Here is an 18,840-nt window from a genome sequence, read left to right as displayed (position 1 = left end):
ACTACAATCAGGTAGTTGCCTGTCGTGTTAGATTCATCTTTTAAACATTGTTTATAAATCAATAATAGTCCCCTTCTTTGGTATTTTTGTAAAACGTATGCATTGCTTTTGCTTTAAATGCAGAGAGGTGGTCATACTTTAAGAAATTAACTTTCCAATAGAAATGACATTCAAGTATCACAGTATCTTCGTGACACATCAAGCAAGGGACGCCCAGATTAAGCAAAGCCAGAGTCATTTGAAGAGTTTCCGTTTTGCTGTCTCATCTTGTAATTTTGTGCCCACAGGTAAAGGAAAATAGGGATTCTTTGTGTTGACTGATCTGGACTGAAATATAGTCAGGGGATTTCAATACGGTGACTGCATTTTTCTTGCAATATAAGGTGAGACACTGGAGGGTGATTTCAATGGGGGCAGGACCGAGTACCTGGCAACCTGGCAAGGTGAAAACTACACGGCCCACCTGCCCTTGGATTGTAGGTAGACTGACTCTCCAGAACTCTTCTAGCATGAAAAGGAAAATGCTTCCCTAGGAATGGACATACAAGTCTGTTTCCCACATTGTTTTACAGATTTGGGAATTTGTATTTTGCAGAACCAGAAAAATAGGCTAGACAACATTACTCTTGACCAATAAGGAAAAGCCTTGCCATTTTTTTTTTTTTTGGCTAAAATTATGAACTCACCAAAATGTCTAAAGAGAAAGTTTTTGTACATATTTAATAATATATCTGTAAATATACGTTTAAATGTTTGAACACTTAATGAAAATATTCATATCTTAATACCACTATTGAGGGTAAAGTCTTCTCTGATTGGTATTAAACACCTGAATTATTGTGGAAATATTTATATATATATATATATATATATACATATATATATATATATATATATATATATAGATTTTTTTTTTTTTGAGGTTCATCTCACAACCTCCACCATAGATCCTTCTTGGAGGAGCACTTATAATAGGTTCTTTTATTTTCATTTTTCTTACCATTTTTTGGCAAACGAGGTTGAAATTGATTTTATGGTCCTGCTCAATGCAATGTAGCATTTTTTCAGATTACTTAAGATCCCAAGTGAGTATAGAAAGTAAATGAAAGTGACACTAAATGGAAAAAATAAAAAAATAATATGTTCACAGATATTGAAGAATACACCTGGTTGAGGTTACATTAACTGTGGGAAAACCCATACATAAAATTCAGTACTAATCATGTTTAAAAAGTCATTTTGTATTTAATTTTTTGACTATTGATTTAAATGTGCACTTTTTGTTATGAAAATATATAACATAAAATGGGTTAAAATTATAATTTTAAATATGGAATTCAGTGACAAAACGAAACCCACATGGTTGTGCCATCATCACCATTATGCATTTCCAGAACTTTTTCTTTCTAAACTGAAACTCTCTATCCATTAAATAGCTCCCTATGCATTCTTCCTTACGATCTCTAGTTACTTGAATAAGAAAATAATATAAGCTATAAAATCCTTAGAATCGCACTACATGGAAAAGAATGCAACATGGAATTCATTGGCTTAGAAATCACATTAATCACATTGACATTATGTTAAACTATACAGGTTTGTGATACTGCACTAAACTCCGATTCTTTGCACAAAATGCAGACAACTAAACACTAATGTTTACTTGTTTTATATCCTGCTAATTTTCTTACTTGAATTATAACAATAGGTGAAGAAAAAAAAAAAAAAAGAAAGGAGAAGCACACACGGAAAAATAAAGAAAATCTGAATGAAAGTGTCTGAAATTGGCCTGGGTAACCAGGATTTAAGGAGGATGTTAAGTGAGTCAGAATACAGAAAGGTACTCAGTCCCCTCTCAGGGCACTAATTCTTGCTACAGATTATGAAACCAGGAATCCCAGAGTAGGGCAGAAGGAGGTAAGCTAGCAAAGCTCTCAAAAGTCTTCAGGGCAATAGAGTTTATTAAACAGCCCCCTACCCAATACACACACACACACACACACACACACACACACACACCCAAACTCCTAGGGCAGAGGGTTCATTCAGAGTAGCAATAACATTCAAGATTAAAGAGGCCAAAGTTTAAACAGAAAGGAAACCAATCCCCTAGAGGCATTTACCCAAGTGTCCAGCTGTTCAGGACTGAACAGGGTGTTCTTAGCAGCACACTCTCTGCCAAGGAAACAGGTTCTGGACTTTCTAAGTAGGAAGGGATCTAGTAAATGGTCCAGGCTCTCAGCTGAGACTCAGAGGTCTGCCCCAGAAACTAGCAAAATAATATATAAATTATTAGAAGATTATGACTCAGCCTGGAATCAGCTCAGTCCATAACTGATTGGATTAAGGTGAGGTCTCTAGTCTAGCTGCTGATGAGGATAGGGTGATAAACCTTCACTAGAAATATTAATGCCTCCTATACTTTTTTTATTTCAAAATTTCTGAGAAAATAGAGGCAATAGGAACAGATCCATATGTAACTTGGATATTGAAGTTAACAGTAACAGATTTTAATCAGCCGAATAACATGTTCAAAAATGTTTGAAAGGATGTACAATTTGGCCAGAAACCTATACTCTGATAATCTTTTTTTTTTAATTTTTTTTATTTATTTATGATAGTCACAGAGAGAGAGAGAGAGAGAGAGAGGCAGAAACATAGGCAGAGGGAGAACAGAAACCTGTACTCTGTATATAAAATAACTACATGGAAACTCTAGAACAACAAAAAATAATGTAATGTAAGTTGACAATGGGATTATTTAATGACAGATTGGAAATGAGAACAATAATGAATTGGAAAATGGATGAATAGAAAGCAGGTACACTGAAAAACAAAAGCAAAAAGAATAAAAAAAAATAAAAGGGTAATTTAAGAAGGGAATCTTATTATATTGGAATCCAAGAAGCAAGGAGAATGGGAGACAATTATCAAAGAGAAAAATGGCTAAGTCCCCCAAATTTGAAAGACATCAAACTACACCTTTATTATACAGTTGAAAACCTAAGCATAAATACTCAGAAAATCCCATATAAGTCCATGTTTATTTATATTTAACCTAAATTTATATAAATGCACACAATATATTTGATATGCATATACAGGCTTATATGTAAATATATGTAAAATATTCAGAAATATCTTTCCCTTAGGGTTATCTTAAACAAAATAACTAAATGACAGACCAAAAATATTCTTAAATTGCTGAAAGAAAATAGACTGTCAACCTAGGTTTTTATCCCCATCACAAATATTAAATATGAAATGATACATTGATTTTTTTCAGGATAAAATTAACCATATATTAATACAAAGTATCTACACTATAAGGGGACTCCCTTAGCCCAAGTATACCAGAAGTAAATAGAAATATACAGATATAAAAAGAAAACAAATACATTCAAAAATATAAGTGAATTTTAGTTGTATAAAGTTGTAATAATGCAAATGGGATTACAATGTAGAGAGAATTAAACATGAAAGACTTTGAGGGGAGGTAGTTTTAAGAGGTTGGAATTTTCTTGAAAATGATATTTATATTAACCATAAGAATTAAATTATGCGAGAGGAGGGGCAAGACGGCGGAAGAGCAGGGTCCCCAAATCACCTGTCTCCACCAAATTACCTAGAAAACCTTCCAATCATCCTGAAAATCTATGAATTCGGCCTGAGAATTAAAGAGAGACCAGCTGGAATGCTACAGTGAGAAGAGTTCGCGCTTCTATCAGGTAGGAGGACGGGGAAAAAGAAATAAAGAAACAAAGGCCTCCAAGGGGGAGGGGCCCGCGAGGAGCCGGGCTGAGGCCGGGGCGAGTGTCCCCAGGACAGGAGAGCCCCGTCCCGGAGGAGCAGGAGCTGCACCGACCTTCCCGGGCGGAAAGGGGCTCCAGGGAGGTGGAGCAGGACCCGGGAGGGCGGGGATGCCCTCGGGCTCCCCGGGACAGTAACAGGCACCTGCGCCCCGGGAGAGTGCGCCGAGCTCCCTAAGGGCTGCAGCGCGCACGGCGGGACCCGGAGCAGCTCGGGGGGCTCGGGGGCGGCTCCGCGGAGGGGGCTGCGGGGCGGGAGCGCGAATCCACCAGCGCAGGCTCCGGAGCACAGGGCGCCGGGACACAGCCCAGGATCCCGCCTCCCCCGGGACAGGCAGAGGCCGGGAGGGCCCAGGACAGCGAGGACGCTCCTGCCCCAGCTGAGCAGATCAGCGGCCCCGCCCGGAGCCTCCAGGCCCTGCAGACCGAGAGCTCCGGAGTTCCTGCGGGGGCTGAATCCAGGGCTCCAGAGCTGGCCCCGCCACTGGGGCTGTTCCTCCAGGGGCCTCACGGGGTAAACAACCCCCACTGAGCCCTGCACCAGGCAGGGGCACAGCAGCTCCCCCAAGTGCTAACACCCGAAAATCAGCACAACAGGCCCCTCCCCCAGAAGACCAGCTAGACTGACAACCTCCAGGAGAAGCCAAGGGACTTAAAGTACACAGAATCAGAAGATACTCCCCCGTGGTTCTTTTTTTGTTGTTGTTGTTGTTGTTTTGTTTTGTTTTGTTTTGCTTTTTGATTTGTTTCCTTCCCCCACCCCCTTTTTTTTCTCCTTTCTTTTTCTTTCTCTTTTTCTTCTTTTTTTTTCTTTCGTTTTTTTTCTTCCCTTTTTTTTCTCTTTCTCTTTTCTTTCCTTCTTTCTCTCCTCTCTTTTTCTCCTTTTCCCAATACAACTTGCTTTTGGCCACTCTGCACTGAGCAAAATGACTAGAAGGAAAACCTCACCTCAAAAGAAAGAATCAGAAACAGTCCTCTCTCCCACAGAGTTACAAAATCTGGATTACAATTCACTGTCAGAAAGCCAATTCAGGAGCACTATTATACAGCTACTGGTGGCTCTAGAAAAAAGCATAAAGGACTCAAGAGACTTCATGACTGCAGAATTTAGAGCTAATCAGGCAGAAATTAAAAATCAATTGAATGAGATGCAATCCAAACTAGAAGTCCTAACGATGAGGGTGAACGAGGTGGAAGAACGAGTGAGTGACCTAGAAGACAAGTTGATGGCAAAGAGGGAAACTGAGGAAAAAAGAGACAAACAATTAAAAGACCATGAAGATAGATTAAGGGAAATAAACGACAGCCTGAGGAAGAAAAACCTACGTTTAATTGGGGTTCCCGAGGGCGCCGAAAGGGACAGAGGGCCAGAATATGTATTTGAACAAATTCTAGCTGAAAACTTTCCTAATCTGGGAAGGGAAACAGGCATTCAGATCCAGGAAATAGAGAGATCCCCCCCTAAAATCAATAAAAACCGTTCAACACCTCGACATTTAATAGTGAAGCTTGCAAATTCCAAAGATAAAGAGAAGATCCTTAAAGCAGCAAGAGACAAGAAATCCCTGACTTTTATGGGGAGGAGTATTAGGGTAACAGCAGACCTCTCCACAGAGACCTGGCAGGCCAGAAAGGGCTGGCAGGATATATTCAGGGTCCTAAAGGAGAAGAACATGCAACCAAGAATACTTTATCCAGCAAGGCTCTCATTCAAAATGGAAGGAGAGATAAAGAGCTTCCAAGACAGGCAGCAACTAAAAGAATATGTGACCTCCAAACCAGCTCTGCAAGAAATTTTAAGGGGGACTCTTAAAATTCCCCTTTAAGAAGAAGTTCAGTGGAACAGTCCACAAAAACAAGGACTGAATAGATATCATGATGACACTAAACTCATATCTCTCAATAGTAACTCTGAATGTGAACGGGCTCAATGACCCCATCAAAAGGCGCAGGGTTTCCGACTGGATAAAAAAGCAGGACCCATCTATTTGCTGTCTACAAGAGACTCATTTTAGACAGAAGGACACCTACAGCCTGAAAATAAAAGGTTGGAGAACCATTTACCATTCGAATGGTCCTCAAAAGAAAGCAGGGGTAGCCATCCTTATATCAGATAAACTAAAATTTACCCCAAAGACTGTAGTGAGAGATGAAGAGGGACACTATATCATACTTAAAGGATCCATTCAACAAGAGGACTTAACAATCCTCAATATATATGCCCCGAATGTGGGAGCTGCCAAATATATAAATCAATTATTAACCAAAGTGAAGAAATACTTAGATAATAATACACTTATACTTGGTGACTTCAATCTAGCTCTTTCTATACTCAATAGGTCTTCTAAGCACAACATCTCCAAAGAAACGAGAGCTTTAAATGATACACTGGACCAGATGGATTTCACAGATATCTACAGAACTTTACATCCAAACTCAACTGAATACACATTCTTCTCAAGTGCACATGGAACTTTCTCCAGAATAGACCACATATTGGGTCACAAATCGGGTCTGAACCGATACCAAAAGGTTGGGATTGTCCCCTGCATATTCTCAGACCATAATGCCTTGAAATTAGAACTAAATCACAACAAGAAGTTTGGAAGGACCTCAAACACGTGGAGTTTAAGGACCATCCTGCTAAAAGATAAAAGGGTCAACCAGGAAATTAAGGAAGAATTAAAAAGATTCATGGAAACTAATGAGAATGAAGATACAACCGTTCAAAATCTTTGGGATGCAGCAAAAGCAGTCCTAAGGGGGAAATACATCGCAATACAAGCATCCATTCAAAAACTGGAAAGAACTCAAATACAAAAGCTAACCTTACACATAAAGGAGCTAGAGAAAAAAACAGCAAATAGATCCTACACCCAAGAGAAGAAGGGAGTTAATAAAGATTCGAGCAGAACTCAACAAAATCGAGACCAGAAGAACTGTGGAACAGATCAACAGAACCAGGAGTTGGTTCTTTGAAAGAATTAATAAGATAGATAAACCATTAGCCAGCCTTATTAGAAAGAAGAGAGAGAAGACTCAAATTAATAAAATCATGAATGAGAAAGGAGAGATCACTACCAACACCAAGGAAATACACACGATTTTAAAAACATATTATGAACAGCTATACACCAATAAATTAGGCAATCTAGAAGAAATGGACGCATTCCTGGAAAGCCACAAACTACCAGAACCGGAACAGGAAGAAATAGAAAACCTGAACAGGCCAATAACCAGGGAGGAAATTGAAGCAGTCATCAAAAACCTCCCAAGACACAAGAGTCCAGGGCCAGATGGCTTCCCAGGGGAATTTTATCAAACGTTTAAAGAAGAAACCATACCTATTCTCCTAAAGCTGTTTGGAAAGATAGAAAGAGATGGAGTACTTTCAAATTCGTTCTATGAGGCCAGCATCACCTTAATTCCAAAACCAGACAAAGACCCCACCAAAAAGGAGAATTACAGGCCAATATCCCTGATGAACATGGATGCAAAAATTCTCAACAAGATACTGGCCAATAGGATCCAACAATACATTAAGAAAATTATTCACCATGACCAAGTAGGATTTATCCCTGGGACACAAGGCTGGTTCAACACCCGTGAAACAATCAATGTGATTCATCATATCAGCAAGAGAAAAACCAAGAACCATATGATCCTCTCATTAGATGCAGAGAAAGCATTTGACAAAGTACAGCATCCATTCCTGATCAAACTCTTCAGAGTGTAGGGATAGAGGGAACATTCCTCGACATCTTAAAAGCCATCTATGAAAAGCCCACAGCAAATATCATTCTCAATGGGGAAGCACTGGGAGCCTTTCCCCTAAGATCAGGAACAAGACAGGGATGTCCACTCTCACCACTGCTATTCAGCATAGTACTGGAAGTCCTAGCCTCAGCAATCAGACAACAAAAAGACATTAAAGGCATTCAAATTGGCAAAGAAGAAGTCAAACTCTCCCTCTTCGCCGATGACATGATACTCTACATAGAAAACCCAAAAGTCTCCACCCCAAGATTGCTAGAACTCATACAGCAATTCGGTAGCGTGGCAGGATACAAAATCAATGCCCAGAAATCAGTGGCATTTCTATACACTAACAATGGGACTGAAGAAAGAGAAATTAAGGAGTCAATCCCATTTACAATTGCACCCAAAAGCATAAGATACCTAGGAATAAACCTCACCAAAGATGTAAAGGATCTATACCCTCAAAACTATAGAACACTTCTGAAAGAAATTGAGGAAGACACAAAGAGATGGAAAAATATTCCATGCTCATGGATTGGCAGAATTAATATTGTGAAAATGTCAATGTTACCCAGGGCAATTTACACGTTTAATGCGATCCCTATCAAAATACCATGGACTTTCTTCAGAGAGTTAGAACAACTTATTTTAAGAGTTGTGTGGAATCAGAAAAGACCCCGAATAGCCAGGGGAATTTTAAAAAAGAAAACCATATCTGGGGGCATCACAATGCCAGATTTCAGGTTGTACTACAAAGCTGTGGTCATCAAGACAGTGTGGTACTGGCACAAAAACAGACCCATAGATCAGTGGAACAGAATAGAGAACCCAGAAGTGGACCCTGAACTTTATGGGCAACTAATATTCGATAAAGGAGGAAAGACTATCCATTGGAAGAAAGACAGTCTCTTCAATAAATGGTGCTGGGAAAATTGGACATCCACATGCAGAAGAATGAAACTAGACCACTCTCTTTCACCATACACAAAGATAAACTCAAAATGGATGAAAGATCTAAATGTGAGACAAGATTCCATCAAAATCCTAGAGAAGAACACAGGCAACACCCTTTTTGAACTCGGCCATAGTAACTTCTTGCAAGATACATCCACGAAGGCAAAAGAAACAAAAGCAAAAATGAACTATTGGGACTTCATCAAGATAAGAAGCTTTTGCACAGCAAAGGATACAGTCAACAAAACTCAAAGACAACCTACAGAATGGGAGAAGATATTTGCAAATGACATATCAGATAAAGGGCTAGTTTCCAAGATCTACAAAAACTGCTTTAAACGTAAGAAGTGTTCTTGTATGGTATAGCTAGCAGTGCTTTGTCATTCTTATGTCCTATGTGATCAATTACAATAATGATTTTTCAAAAGTATATTTGGCCATACAGATAATTTTAATGTTTATACATACACATTTTTTTCCTGAGAAATTAACACTGAGGAACCAGGTCTCCTCAACATGATGTAGGTTGTAATCCATTATGTGTTTTGCATTGTCTGTTGTTTCTTTGCTTTGTGTTTTTTGCCAGTGTACTATCGATTTCATTAAGATAAAATTTATAGTATGTTCCAATGCCAATAAACCAATACTCTGGATAGTCACTCCTTTTTGAAGTTTTCTTTGCTTTTAAATACCTATTCCTTAACATATATTTAAGATTTGATCTAGAGACAAAAATTACTGTCAATTTACTGAAAATGTATTTGGCTTACATATTAAGTTTTAGATAGATTTCTATGATAGTAAGAACTGAATTTTTTTTTTTTTTTGATATTTGAAAGTCACCTTTCCCTTATGCTGACCTGGTTTTATCTATTTTCCATTACATCATATAATTTAAGTGAGTTCTATGCTAGATTGTTACCTGGTAATTCTGCATTAAAGAGAATGAGATATATTTCCCAACTTCACTTATAAGTTAGAATAGAGATAAAAATTGCTTTACATAGCTTATTCATTTGATGTTTCTATACTTCTAAAGTATTTAAAAATATTTTATTTAAATTCAATTTGCTGACATATATAGTACAATAGCCAGTGCTCATCTCATCATGAGATAAGCCCTCCTTAGTAAAGTATTTTACTGGATCTCAATGATACATCCTATCTTCAGAAAAAAAAATCTTTTATTTTCAAATTTTACAGTTAACTATTACTCTAATCAGTAGAACTTTAAAGACTGTCCTACACAGTAATGAGACTAACAGGTAGTTTCTTGTGCATGTTTTAACTGTCATGATTTTAGCACTTACGGTCATCTCATTGAGGAAAAAATACAGGGCATTTACTGCTCAACAAGAGGTTCTTGTTATAGTTGGCCACAGCTACCAATACAGGGTTTAAAAAATAATTAAGATTGTTTACCACAAATACTAAGCTTGGCCAACAATTTTTTTTAACTCTTTCCATTCTAAAATTCTATCACACATGCACTTGATCTTCCCAGGTCAGATAGTAACCTAACTTTGGAATGCTAGGGAAATTACTTCAGAGATCCCAGGGCAACGGTACATTATATATATACATACACACATACTTTAGATAAAACTAAGTTTCATCAAATATTTAGAGTGAAACATAAAATGCAATCAACATTTAGATCCTTGGAAAGATGTTAATATTTTGCTAAAATTTTCAGTCTTTATCCAGATGTCTGGCAGCACATAAGGAAAACAAGACACTCTGTGAATAAACATAATCTCAATTACTCCAAAATGCCGTTTTTTGCACCGATTTCCAATTTTCTTTTTAAGGAAGAACATAATCACACACTGGGTGATTGCAGAGATTAACAATCCTGGCTTCTAAGGACAGACTGTTATAGTGCAATCACTAATCATTTCAATACTCATGTCACTTTTTTAAAAATGATTTTATTTATTTGAGAGATACTGAGCATGGAGAAAGAGGGACAGAGAGAGAAGGGAAGAGAGAATCTTAAGCAGACTCCATGCTGAGCAGGGAGCCTGACAGGGGCTCCATCCCAGGGCCCCAACATAATGACAAGCCACCAGGAGCCCCATCAATGCCTATGTCACTTAAACAAACACTGAATCAGGGCACAGTGAACATTTCAACAGTTTTGTGCTTGTCCTTATCATCACATTGATATAACCTGAAATAAAGACAAGAAGGCTGAGGGCTTATTGACTTCTGATAAGGAAATATTCTTTTAAAATTTAACTTAAATTTATTTCCAGGAAAACATTACTATCACCTACTTTTATTTTTCTATTGATGTAAATCATATACCTATCTGCTTGGAAGTATTAATATCCCCCTTTAACAAGATTGTTCTAATGTCAGGGAAAATTGTGGCCTCTAGAGTGACATCTAACTTCATTCTTCAGTTTCCAACAGAGACAATTATTACTACATATCAAGGAACAGAAATGTCTTCACAAAAATATTGGAAAGGAATGCTCTGAAGGCATCTATTAGCCTCATTTTTCTTAATTTTCTGGTATAATATACTTTTCTACCTCTGATTTCTTACTATCATTTTTATTTTTTGGAAAAAATAGTAGTTTTTTGTTTGTTTTGTTTTGTTTTGTTTTGTTTTAGTTTCATGTTTTTATTTAAATTCCAGTAAGTTAACATACAGTGTAATGTTAGCATATTAGTTTCATGTGTTGAATTTAGTGATTCATCGCTTATATACAACACCCAGGGCTCAGAGGTCTACTTCTTTTCTTTTAAGAATTTATTTATTCATGAGAGACAAACGGAGAGAGAGGCAGAGACACAGGCAGAGGGAGAAGCAGGCTCCTTGCAGGGAGGACCATGTGGGAATCAATCCCAGGACCCCGGGATCATGACCTGAACCAAAGGCAGATGCTCAACTGCTGAGCCACCCAGGTGCCCCTCAGAGGTCTGTTTCTTAATAAATATTCCCACTACTCTGCCAAAAAGAGAATTTTATTAAATATATAATACAAACATGGAAAAGGGAAGATACTCCCTTGGGTGGTACAGTGGGATATAATTTTGAACCTTTTGCTGATAGTGTACATGGGAGCCACTTGGAAGGTCTGGGCCCATAGTGCCTCTATTTCTCCTGCTGCCATAACCTATAGCTTAGAAACTTCTGCTTAGCCCTGAAGGAATTCGTGTTTATCACTGAAGGAATTCTGCTTACAGTCAAGATTTGTACAAAGAGCCCTTCATCCAAAGCTAACTGCCTCCAAGAGATGGGTCCCTACAGGAACAACAATGCGGTGTTTAAAGTTTCCTGGAATGACAGGACAAGATTTTTATACCCAGATCAACTGACCAAAGACACAAAGTTTCATGACCTTCCTCAGATCCTTGGGGGCGAGTGAATATCTGTGGACATTAGGCACCTCTTGACTCCGATCTCCTCCTGCTTCTCCCTCTTCCTAACATAAGAGAAGCTCAAAGTTGATGCTGAGTTATGATGGTTCTTTAGGACAACAGTTGGTCATCTCCTTGGTGGGCTGGCTTTTGGAATAAAGGTGGCTCCCTTACCCCAACACGTTGGGTGTTGGCTTCTCACATGATGGGAAGAACAAGCTTGCACTTACTTTATATCCTTTTGTTTAGTAGACTTCATTTGTATTTTAAAAATGGCTTATTTGGGGGCTATCTGGGTGGTTCAGTGTGTCAAGCATCTGCCTTTGGTTCAGGTCAGGATCCCAGGATCCTGGGTTTGAGCCCTGAGTCTGGGTCCCTGCTTCTCCCTTTCCCTCTGCTGCTCCCCTGACTCATGCTCTCATTCTTTCTCTCACTGTCAAATAAATAAATAAAATCTTAGAAAAAAAAAAAAAAAAAAAAGAATTGCTGTTTTCCCTGAGACAATGTTTCAGAGTTTCTGGTCAAAGAGAAACTGAGTCCCAATTATTATTATATAGCTGTCTTTAAAATTCTGAGTTCAATTAGGGCCAGCTGTATATCTTTTTTAATTTCCTTTTCTTACACCTACATACCTTCTGTGTACAAAAGATGTTACCTCTGGAAGTTTATTATTTGTCATCATATACACTGATTTGGGTGAATATGATGCTCAGGTTACAGAATGAGTTTTATTTAGGTGTGTTTGTCAGAATGCAATTTCACAGCAACTAAAATTTACCCTAGGTTTCTGTACATCTGGGTTCTATTTTCTGATCTTTCCTCCCCAGTTGCTATTTACTCGGCAGCTTTCAAAGGTACTTAACACCCTAATGTGCTTCATGATCCCCTGACCCACCACTGATATTTATAAGGAAAAAAAAAAAAAGAAAAATGTTGGTTACCTGTCATTTACCTTTTAGTATAGAGTTCACTTTATACTCTGATACATTTAGAAACAGTTATAATTCTCGAGTACATATATATTATAATCATGTAATTATAAATGATTTATTATATAAAACTGAGAATTTTTCTGCCTATACAATTGGTGTCATTAAAGAATAAAATTCCAGCCTGCTATAACCAATAGAAGTGTCACCAGGGTGATTTAGGAAGGATTCATAGACAATTATTTTGTGTGATGTAAAAGATGCTCTCATTAGTAAACTCTACAGTAGTTTATAAGGTTTCTGTAGCACCAACAGATTAACACTTTGAGCAGAATGAGTTTACCAGTACATTCTGGTGCCTGCCACAGGCCAACTAGAAGAAAACATAAGGGATGCTGCTAATTTCTATTATTGCTAATCCTCAGAGCATCAAACTAGGAACATCATTAATTGAAACCATCGAGATACAGGCAATAATGACTATCGTAAGTGTGGGATTTAATAATTGAAAACATGACTCAGGGGTTTTCAGGTTATATTTACCAGTGGCCAAGCAGACTAAGCCACAGAGCTAGCTCCAGTATAAAACACAGATGACCTGTGAAGAATAGACAACGAGCCAAGACAATACCACAAGAGCTGGCCTACCAACAAAACAGCCGAACTTCCATTTTGTATGGCTAACACTTCACATCAGTTTTGTAAATGTGAAAAATTAGACGTTATCAAAAGCAAAAGCCTCCCCCAGACTTGAAAGTTCCCCACACAAACAAAAACCAGTTTAATCACACATGTGAAGCTTAATTTGGCTTAGTTTGCAAGATGACTTGGCCTGGATCATTTCTTGTGTATGCCTCTGGAAATCACACGCAAAACTTAAAATGGTTCCCAAAACTGATACAAAGTAACCACTGACCAATTTTTCATCACTTAAGAAATTTCTAGTATTATAACCAATCACCATGAAGATCATTCACTGCTTTCTTAGTCTCTAAACTGCTTTATAACAATCTGCTCAAAGACTCATTAGGTGCTTTGCTCTGGTGAAGTCTTTTTTGGTGGATGCACAGCAAACTTTTACTAATTACTGCTTTGATGATTCATTGGTTTTATGCCTGTTATTTTATGATTTGTGACAAAGCAAACATAGGAACTGTGTCGAGATAGTGTTCAGGCATCAGCTGTCCTGGTGCTCAGCATTCACGATGGAGCTGGACATGAGGGCTGTACTTGTGTCAGTAATAGGAGACACTGAACATGTGTTCTGTTTCCCCTTAAAGCCTCCTGACTGTGATTCCCACAATCTTACCTTCTTCCCGGGGTTGAAGAGGCTTCCAAGCAAAAATCAGCAGATGCCTTCAGCAAGGTTATGGTGCCATCACCCACAGAGCTGAGCAGGAGGGAGGCTAGTGTCTGCCATGGGTTCAATGAAGAGCTGATGCGAGAAGGGCCTGGAGACCAGAAGTTCCATGAGTTAGAATTTAGGTCAGACTCACGCAGAGCTGGGACTGAGTACCTGAGCTTTGGGTTAGCACCAAGTGCCTAGCACCTGGATCTAACGCAGCCGGAGCCTGCCTCTCCTTCTCCTCTCCATCAACCACTTAGCTGCATTCACCTTTGACTTTTTGCAAACACCGATTTGTGGATGTTCAGAAACTGGTAAAACCAGAGTAGAATCAGGAGGGATAGAATGAGAGGACCCTGGGAAGGCAGTGTAAATGGGGAAAGTTTTAGGAAAATCATAGGGATCAAAATACTTTAGGTAAGCTGAAAGAAGACATAATAAACCATCTGGGGCTAGAATAAGAAGGAGAAAAATTAGATATTTCTCTCTAGGAAGGGTATTAGTTCATTGGCTGCAACTAGGGTTTTTTTGGGGGGGAGGGGGCTTTATAGTGTGTTCTAGAATAAAACACATAAACACAAAAGCATAAAATCCTGCATGTGTCTGAAAATAGTCTCAATCAGATGGTTACAAAGTAGTATATTTTCAGCCAAACTTCTAATGCCCAGACTGAGCATTCCAGGAACTCAATGCCTTTTGAAGAAATCCCACGCCTATTTTGTTGTGTCATGTGTCCATTCCACACAGACAAGAGTTCTCCATAATAGCCCTTGTCAAATTGTTGGCTTTTAAGCAATGTACTGAAACATGTCTGTCTTTTTAGTCTTCTGTTTTTGCAATAGTTGATTACAGAGCTCTTCAAAACGGACAATTTGTTTGAAAGGCTTTCAAATATCCTCTTGAAATGTAATTCAGACTCACATATCATTGGCCAAAAGGATTTATAAAAGCAACATTTGTGATTGCATTTTGAAAGAAGAACACACACAAATAGGAAGGAGACGAATGATAGCATCTTCAAAGATATTTAGGGAAAAAAAATGCTTCCCAGAATTTAATAGAGAACTTGTTGTAGTAGCTGTGTACATATGGCCCAAAAGAAAGAAAACTTAGAAAAATAAATGTTAAAGTAATTAAATATTACTTTGGAGCACGGAAATTGTGTTGTACGAAGTCACCCCTCTTTTGGTTCCCAAAGCCTCAGGCTGTCTGTGTACATGTTGGAGACTTTCTGGTCTCTTATGCTGCCTAAGTGATAACTGCCTAGTTATCAACCCTGGTGGCAAATTAGAATCACCTGACTCACTTTAAGATAGACTCACCCCTTAGATTCCACTTCCAGTTACTAAGATTCAATTGGCCTCAGCTGAGACCTGAGGGTCATGGGGGATTTTTAGATACAGTTAATAAGTGTGCATCTAGGTAAGGCTATAAATATAATAAACACACACATGCATATATAATAATAACATTCATTAACATATTAAACATATCTCTTAACATTTTCTATATACATATTTAAACTTTATGTATATATATACACAATTTTTATTTTTTACACACACAATTTATATGCATACAAATGTACCTCATAGTGTGTATATGTGCACTGTATACATATAAATATACAGACACATACAGGCTTGTTCAGATAGATGATGTAGCTATATATTATTTACATATATAGATATATTTAAAATCATGTTTCCTATGAATTTCACAAGGCAAGTTAAAATGAGGGCCATGAACGTGGAGTTGAAGGGGAAAGGTGTTGAAATCTGAAACATCATAGGAACCTAGATCACATGGGACCTTAAGGACATTCCAAAATCATTTGGTTTTTGTTTTGTTTTCACTCTAAGAGTGATGGGAAGTTATTGGAATATTTTGATGACACTCGTATTTTAGGAGATAACAATGGGAAACCCAGTGATATATTCTCCTTCCCTCACCTTGAAAATATTTGCCTCATGGCATAGAAATGCTAATATTATGTGTCCCTACAAACCTGATAACAGGGCAGAGATTAGCACTGTGTTTTCTATATCAGGAGGAGAAGAAAGATTGAATCATAAGGAACTGATCAATGGAGAAGGCATTGACTCAAATCTGCGTAACAACCGCAACCTTGTTTCTTGTGCTTTGCCAGATAACCTCCTATAATTGCCTCCCACCAATATCTTTTGTCTTTATCTGGAAATGATATTTCAGCTGGTGACTTGGGCCATTTCTGGCAGTTACTCAGTTTTTGTGGGTATCTGCCATGTAGACAGGAGTTATATTCGTCATTAAAATTCTGTTTGTTTTTCTTTTGCTGATCTTTTACTACAAGGAGGTCTCAGCCAAGAACCTAGAAGGGTAGAAGGAAAATTATTTCTCCTCCTTTACATCTTTTAATATTATGATGTTATGGAGATGATTAGATTGGAAGCCACATTAAGAGAATGAAATACGAGGAAGAGAGAGAGGTCATGATAAGTTTTATATACGTAATCTCTCAATTTCAGACCATCTCACCTGGATTTTCATACAGATGCGTATGGCAAACATAAAAAATAATGTGTCTCCCAGAGTGAAGCTGAGAACTGCCAAACCTTCTCCTCCAAGGACCCCACATTTGAATACTTGTCTACCAGAGTTCAAAATGTACAAAAAATAATGCTTGATTCTTTTCTGTTAACTGTGGATGACCTATAGATACACAGTTGCTAATCATAACGTTCACTTTGTAAAATCTACCAAATGATAGAAATGTATGCTTTCAGCCATTCAGCTTATATTTTGGGGATTATACCATTTTACTTACACTTTTGAAGATGCTATTTTTTTCAAGGATTACCTCCATGACTCTTAGGGATTTGGTTTAGAATGAAAACCATAGGGCCAATTACTGTAGCTAATATTTATACCAACCCCACACCCAAGGTAGTGACAAAGTAATGAAAAAGAATTGAGGATGCTGAATATTGAAAATACATTTGGGGATCCCTGGGTGGCGCAGCGGTTTGGCGCCTGCCTTTGGCCCGGGGCGTGATCCTGGAGACCCAGGATCGAATCCCATGTCGGGCTCCCGGTGCATGGAGCCTGCTTCTCCCTCTGCCTATGTCTCTGCTTCTCTCTCTCTCTGTGTGACTATCATAAATAAATAAAAATTAAAAAAAAAATGTTTGAAAATACATTTGTACTTCTCCCTAATGAAATCTATTTATTCACAGCAAAGCAAAAAGAGGTTTTGAGAAAATTATCTCCCTTTGTATAAAAGACTAAATTGCTTGCAGATTTGTCCTCCAATTTTTTTTAGTACTTTGCTGTCTCATAATTGAAAATAAAGGATTCACATTTTTATTAATTAGCAATTAATAATTTGGCTAGGTCAGTAAGTTTTAAAATCTTTTTTAGTTATTGCTTTCAACTACTTAAATGGTTACTTTTTACTTTTTTACTTCAACTAGGAAAATGGTTAATTTTCAAGTAAGACAATTTCTACACAATCATAGTTTATAGAATAGTAAAATTTTTCTTCTTTAATTTCCTCTGTTGTATTACTCCATATATGCTACCTTCCCTTTCTTGAGTAACAGAAAGGAACCAGTTAAGGAGAGCTAACTTTTTACCTTTATATATGAGGATTTCATTTCTCCTCCTAAGTGCTCTTTCTGCTTTGAGTTAAAGGTTCAGAGGAAACCCTAGCTAATTGACAGTCATTCTGTATGGAAACAGACTCAGTAGTGAAATTTATCCAACAACATATTTTTAAAGATTTTATTTCAATGGAACTATGTAGATGTTTACCAGTCTAGTTTCCTTTCTTCAAGAGCATAGGGAAATCACATTTGCAAGCCCTCTTTGTGTTACAATGGGCCTATGTCACTATTATAACCAAAGCAACGTGGAAGAAGAATAGACCATCTTTCTAATCCTGACATTGAGGATCATTTTGCATACTCTGTGTCTATCCAAATACTGAAAGCAAAGGGATCCATGATGGAGAAACTGCCAAATGGAAGAAGGTTGGATGCCTGGATCACTCCTTGGAGGAGAACTATCCCAGAAAGTAGGCTTATGTCTACTACCTTCCAAGGTAAACAAGGAAAACAAGTGCACTGTGGTATGGGTATATTGGGGTCATTTTTCAATAGCTAGTGAGAATTCCTCTAACTAATAAGGCACCTGCTATGTGCCAGCCCCTTTTCCAGTAGCTTTACATTTATACAGCAAATAGTGATCTAATATCTAAGTCTGAAATCTACACAGACCTCGCTAAAAACATAAAAGCAGTGAAAATAATTAGCAGATTCATGACATGAATTTTTCTCTATATATAATTATTAATAGTAGTGATCATAGTTAGTAAAGCATTATAACTATTTCTTACTTTACAGTATAATGTAAGAGATGATTATTTATAATCACATGAATAATTAATTAACTAATACTGAGTTTTGGTCTGTCAAGTGAAGACTTCAAACATACATTTGGGTCACAGAAATCTCTGTAGTTAAGGAAATGTTACATGAGTTGTATACTTGAAATTTTAATAAATGTACAAATTTCCGTCTCATATATTTGTTATAAATTTGATGTAACTATATTTTATCTTAAGGCATGAAGTTATTTGTTGATATTGTAGTATATTGTCAAACACTATCATAGAATTAGTCAAATATATGAA

The 18,840-nt window shown here is 37.6% G+C and overlaps 1 protein-coding gene across 6 annotated transcripts in view; it reads right to left on the bottom strand.

Annotated features, from left to right (window-relative positions):
* The window catches only part of CDH18 (cadherin 18), a 943,171-nt gene that overhangs the window by 542,621 nt on the left and 381,710 nt on the right, over positions 1–18,840 (bottom strand). For all 6 annotated transcript variants that reach the window (XM_072825036.1, XM_072825037.1, XM_072825038.1 and 3 more), the window contains exon 3: positions 14,133–14,274. The gene's annotated coding sequence lies outside the window, so the exon portion shown is untranslated. The remainder of the gene's footprint in view (positions 1–14,132; positions 14,275–18,840) is intronic.

This window comes from Canis lupus, chromosome 4 (assembly GCF_048164855.1).
Source record: "Canis lupus baileyi chromosome 4, mCanLup2.hap1, whole genome shotgun sequence".
NCBI classification, from domain to species: Eukaryota; Metazoa; Chordata; class Mammalia; order Carnivora; family Canidae; genus Canis; species Canis lupus.
The sequence above is the reverse complement of the archived record's forward strand: the minus strand, read 5'-3'. Positions and strand labels throughout refer to the sequence as shown.